At 50.1% G+C, this 6,000-nt stretch overlaps 1 protein-coding gene across 2 annotated transcripts in view; it reads left to right on the top strand.

The window, feature by feature from the left end:
• The first annotated feature begins 5,069 nt into the window (after positions 1 to 5,069).
• CAPN11 (calpain 11) overlaps positions 5,070 to 6,000 on the top strand; it is a 53,601-nt gene continuing 52,670 nt past the window's right edge. For both annotated transcript variants that reach the window (XM_089529649.1, XM_089529648.1), the window contains exon 1: positions 5,070 to 5,284. The gene's annotated coding sequence lies outside the window, so the exon portion shown is untranslated. The remainder of the gene's footprint in view (positions 5,285 to 6,000) is intronic.

Here is a 6,000-nt window from a genome sequence, read left to right as displayed (position 1 = left end):
GGGGGAAGGGGTGTGTGCCTTTTGACTATGAATAAATTTGCCCTTGTTTGCCTTTTGATGATGATGATGATGATGATGATGATGATGATGATGATGATTATTTATATTCTGCTTAATCACAGGGAATCCAAGCGGATTGACGATGAATAAATTTGCCCTCGGAAAGCCAAAGTCTCCCTCAGTTCCTGTTGCTCTGCCCTCACCTATACCTTTGTCATCTCTATTGTTCCTGTAACGAAGCACAATGCACTGAACTTTTCAGATACAAACAGGAAAATAAATAAGATGGGCGATCCAGCTAAGCTTAAACAAATAGCAAAGGGAGAGTTTCCAGGCTAATCTCACCCAACCACATTCCTCAATGTTTGCTTTCCCAGTATGTGTAATTCAGAGCCCCACTCATCTGCATTAGGCATGTTAGCATGGTGAGTACAGGTAAACCAGCATCCCTCCATGCGTATCCAGGATTTCACACCTAACCAGGCACACTCATCTCCCAGTCTTTTTTATAAGCCCATAAAGACATGCATTCAGAACATGTTATGCATAGAGGTTCTGTGGTCAGATAATTTCCAGAACATATACATTGCAAAAGTAGCAAGGATGATTAATAACACAAGAACAATGGGACCAAATAATGTGCTCATCCACTAAAATTGCAATGCCATGCACATTCAGGGCCTTATCACACGTGAAACAGGAGCTCCAATTCGAAGCGAGGGGGGGAGCAGAGTCACTTCTGATCCAAGGCAATTCCCTGAGGAACGAAATTGTGATCTCTACTTGGGCAAAGCGGAGTGAGTGTACATTGTATTACCACACCAGAGGGATTCAACTATTCGAATTGGCATCCTTGCGCATGCTCAGTGGGGCTCTGGACACTGTCATCCTTCATTGGGACAGGTGACAGGGTGGCAGAGGGGGCGAGATCGGGGTGGAGGAGCTGGCAGGGGATGATGGGACAGGTTGCAGGGGGTCACTGGGGTCAAGATCGGGGTGATCTTCCACACCAGACCAATTCGAAGTGAAATCGAAGTGAGCTCGGAAACAATTTTTGTGAATTCTCGTTACTGAATTCACAAAAATGAGGAGTCACTCCGAATTGACTGTGGATTTGCCTCGGAACGACCTCCCATATAAAGCAATCATGTCTAATAATATATAACGTTATAATGTGAATACGCATGGCTGGACCCGCAGTGTCTCCAGATCTGAGCTGCAAAACCCCTCATGTGATAAGGCCCTCAGTTGGATTCTTGCTGAACTCAGTGAGGCATAATTCTAAGCAAATGTATGCTGAATGGGGCTATATAAGTATACAAGCATACCTAAGTTAACAAAGCCTCTGACAAAGAAGCTTCTTTTCACAAAGGCCCTGTCCAGAGGCCTGAATCTGCCCTCGGAAAGCCCAAAAGCACGTACTGAATACATGCTAGGGTTGCCTGGGAGCGTCTTTTTCAGACGTTCCCTAACCCTAGTACGTACTCAGTACGTCAAAATGGCGGTGCCTGTTCTACATGGGCGCTGCCATTTTGACACGACGGACGTGTAGCGTCTGCATGTCCTGTCGCACTTGCAACATCACAAGTGCGCCATTTGCGCACTCGAGCTTCACAAGCACAATGCAAAAAGAACCCGCTTTTTGAGGGTTCTTTTTCCACCGCCGGGTAGCCTTGCCATTTGGCAGCTAAGGCTTCCCACTGGCAGAAATGGAGGCGGCGGCAGACCACCCTTTTTGGGCGGTCTGTATCCCACCATTGTCTTTTTATACTCACCAAACCTCCGCCCACCACTTCTTCATTCTCTATCCAGCTGAAAGGTTAGAGTTTTTAAAGCAGTATCTGTATTGGGAGGGTGGTGAAGGAGCACTGAAAAAACACACACTTTTGGTGTTGGGTTGCAGCAGCATGTCTGCAGCAAATAATGCAATAAATCTTTAGCTGGGAAGGAATGAGATTCTGCTCTAGCTGATCCTACTGCAGCTTTATTGTCTCTGCCTAAAACAGTAACGGTAATCAACATTCAATGAATCAATAGCAAAACAGAGAAAAGGTGAGAACAGATAAGCCTTCTTTACAGCCACCCACACCATGTTTCAATGCATAGATGTGTTAGAGGTTTATCACACGGAGATTTTTAGAGATTTTGCAGGTCAGTTCCAACGTGACTGCACTTCCAACGATGCGCATTCATGTCGTAAAGTGAATGTGTTATCAGACGCCATTCCTTTCTATGGGAGCTCCTCGTGAGGTGCTTCCGCAGTGATTCCTCTCATTTGGTAAAACCAAAAAAAAAGTAACTTCACAGAATTCGCTTCTAAGCTCACTTCAATTGCACTGCGAATTGGTCTGGTGTGGAAGACCACTCCGATGTCACCACCCTTGCCCCCCTGCGTCCTGCTCCGTCATCCCCCTCCTCCTCCTCCATGCCATCTCGTCCCCTCTGCCACCCTGCAACCCATCCCATCATTCCCATCATCCCCTGCCTTCTCCTGCATCCCAATCCTGGCCCCAGCGACCCCAGCGAGCTATCCCATCATCCCCTGCCTTCTCCTGCATCCCAATCCTGGCCCCAGGGACCACCAGCAAGCTATGCCATCATCCCCTGCCTTCTCCTGCATCCCGATCCTGGCTCCAGGGACCCCCAGCGACCTATCCCATCATCCCCTGCCTTCTCCTGCATCCCGATCCTGGCTCCAGGGACCCCCAGCAAGCTATCCCATCATCCCCTGCCTTCTCCTGCATCCCGATCCTAGCCCCAGGGACCCCCAGCGACCTATCCCATCATCCCCTGCCTTCTCCTGCACCCCGATCCTGGCTCCAGCGACCCCCAGCAACCTATCCCATCGTCCCCTGCCTTCTCCTGCATCCCAATCCTGGCCCGTGACCCCCTGCCATCCACCCCATCATCCCCCGATTGCTCCTGCATCCCCATCTCACCCTCTCTGCCAACCTGCCACCTATCCCATCATCCCATGCTGCTCCTTCATCCCGATGAAGCATGACAGCTAAGGAGGGGGCAGGGAAGGAGGACAGCATCCAGAACCCCACTGAGCATGTGCAAGGGTGCCAATTTGAATCGTTGAACCCTCTGGTGTTGTAATACAATGTGCACACACGCTGCTTTGGTTGAATCCACATCACGTGACTTGCTTGGAATAGAACTGACTTCGCTTCCCCCTCAATTCGGAAGGCAACCAGGTGTGGTAAAACATCAAGATTAACCTTAATTTGCATTGCTAGACAGGAGTGACTCTGGATCTGGTGTGAAAAAACATCACGCTTTGCATTGCCAGAACAGGAGTGACTGCGGATCTGAGCTGCAAACCCCCCCCCCCCCCCCACGTATGATAAGGTCCTTAGTCTGGTCACCAAAATGGCAATTATAAGAAAAGAAGAGGCCAGTGAAAGAAAAAATCCCTCTGCATTTTGGTAGAGGTCTTCAAGGGGTCTTGAGAAAATGTTTAACTTTCCCTATGCACGACCTCATTTTTCCACTTCATGCATGCATACTGTGAATTTTAAATAAAAATTGACTGAAATATGTCCAATTGATCTCTTTTCAGTGATGAAGTAGACCGTATGAAAGCTCCTGCTGCCAACTTCTTTCTTTCAGTTAGTCCCAAAGGTGCTACAAGATCTCTCTACATACTTTCCATGTTATTGCTGCCTCTGGTACCAATATGCTGTTAAAGAAATAGTTCCCAGGAATACATCTGTTTCCCTGTGAGGTACACCTGTATATGGGAAATAATCTTTGCAGAGATGCATGGAAGCACTTTGCCCCCTTACACTTATGGCATTCCAGTTGCTCAGCCATCCATCCACCCAGGCCTTACATTCCTCATCAATGGTTCAGATGCACTCCAAGGAGACGGGTATGACAAAAAGGGAAGGAAATAGTGAACGGGGTGCATCTATTAATTCAAAGGCAGGAAGGCAACAGCTTTCAGATGCTGACCTCCAGATCCCATCAGGCCCAGTCAGCAATGGAGATTTAAAGCGTTGTAATCCAATAATATCGATTGATTTAATACCCTACTTTTCCCAAAGTGAATGACCCAAGGCAGCTTACAACATGAACTAAAACAGGATACAGCAAAAAGCAGCCACTGATAACACTACTGAAGAACAATGTGAAAACATGAAGTAACTTGTAACATCAATACCGAAGACTGAATTAAAATACTTTTAAAGCTTCTGATGACAAACAGTTTAATGACTTAGAGCTGGTCTTGGCCTCTTGGCAGGAGGGTGGCAGAGAGGGAGGCATCTCTGGCTGCCCTTGCACTACAGAAACAATCTGGTTTGACACCACTTTAACTGCCCTGGCTCAGTGCTATATGCTCCTGGACAGGAGGCTGAAATGGAGACATGTCTTGAGAAAGGAGGATCTCTGGTCACCCTGCCTCTAAATGTAAAGCCATGCTTCTTCAGTCATGCTCCAAATGGAAGGCATTTGGGGATTCCTCCAGGACAGAAGTCTGAAATGTAGGGCCTGTCCTGGAAAAGTAGGGCCTCTGGTCACCCTGCCTATAAATATAAATCCATACTTCTTAGTCATGCTCAAAAAGGGGAAGGCATTTGGGGATTCCTCCTGGACAGAATGCTGAAATGTAGGGCGTGCCCTGGGAAAGGAGGACCACGTCTAGTCACCCTGCCTATAAATATAAGTCCAGGTTTCTTAATCATGCTCCAAATGGAGGGCATTTGGGGCTTCCTCCTGGACAGAAATGTAGGGCGTGCCCTGGGAAAGGAGGACCGAGTCTGGCCAATATAAATCCATGCTTCTCAGTCATGCTCCGAATGGAGGACATTTGGGGCTTCCTCCTGGACCGAAGCCTGAAATGCAAGTCTGGCCATCCTCCCAAATCCTCCTCCTCCTCCTCGACGAGGGCGCCGCCTTTAGCCCTCCTTCCTCCTCCTCGCTCGCATCCCGAGGGCCGGGCCAAGCCCCACCCTCTCTGGGCCGAGGAGGGCCCAAACTCGGCCCAAACTCTGCGGCTCTGAGGAGGAGGAGGAGGAGGGGAGCCAGCCAGGCCCTCCAGCCGCGGGGCCTTCCTTCCTTCCTTCCTTCCCTGAGAGTCACCGCCTCCCTCCTCCTCCTCCTGCTCCCCCTGGAGGGCGCCGCTCTGCTGCTGTAACCCGATGAAGGGCCCAAGGCGCTGAGGGGGATTGCTAATTTGGGCGCCTCCGTTGGCTGCTGCTGCTGCCGCTGCCGCTGCTTCTGCTGAAGGGCCTCGGCGCCCTGCCCCAGCCCTCCCCGCCCTGCCAGCCTCGGCCCGGTAAGCAGGGGAGGGGGCAACAAAAGCATACTCCCCTGGGAAGGAAGGAAGGAAGGAAGGGCCCTCCTCCCCATCTCAAAATGGAGGGCCTCCCACAGGAGTGCGGGGCACCCGGCCCAAGGGAAGCCCAGAGCACTCCTCCAGAAGCATGGAAATCCCTGCTCCTCCTTATTAGTCCTGCTCAAAATGGAGGGCGTTTGGGGATCCCTCCTGGATGGAGAGCTGAAATGGAGGACCAAGTCTTCTTTAGTCCTGCTCAAAATGGAGGCCCTTTTGGGATTCCTTCTAGGCAGGAAGTGGAGGACGTGTCCTGGAATAGGAGGACCAAGTCTGCTCACCCTCCATAGAAATGTAAATGCATGCTGCTCAAAATGGAGGGCGTTTGGGGGTCCCTTTTGGACAGAAGGTGGGGATTGAGGACAGGCTCAGGAAAAGGAGGACCAGGTCAGCATCATAGAAATGTGAATTTATAGTCCTTAGACCTGCTCAAAATGGAGGACCTTTGGGGATTCCTCCCGGGCAGAAGGTTGAAACGGAGGACATGTCCTGGGAAAAAGGAGGACGTCTGGGCAGCCAGGGCTGGGGAGACTGTCTGCCTGGGCTCTCCTTCCCTCTTGGCTGAGGATTTGGCTTTGCATTTCACCCTCAAATTAAGGGGTTTTGTTGTTGTTGGATGCCTTCAATTTGTTTCTGACTTAGGGCGACCCTGAGGCGAA

This window comes from Sceloporus occidentalis, unplaced genomic scaffold (genome assembly GCF_023333645.1).
Source record: "Sceloporus occidentalis isolate IW3139 unplaced genomic scaffold, rSceOcc1.0.p SCAF_6, whole genome shotgun sequence".
Lineage (NCBI taxonomy): Eukaryota > Metazoa > Chordata > Lepidosauria > Squamata > Phrynosomatidae > Sceloporus > Sceloporus occidentalis.
This window is presented reverse-complemented; position numbering and strand designations above follow the sequence as displayed.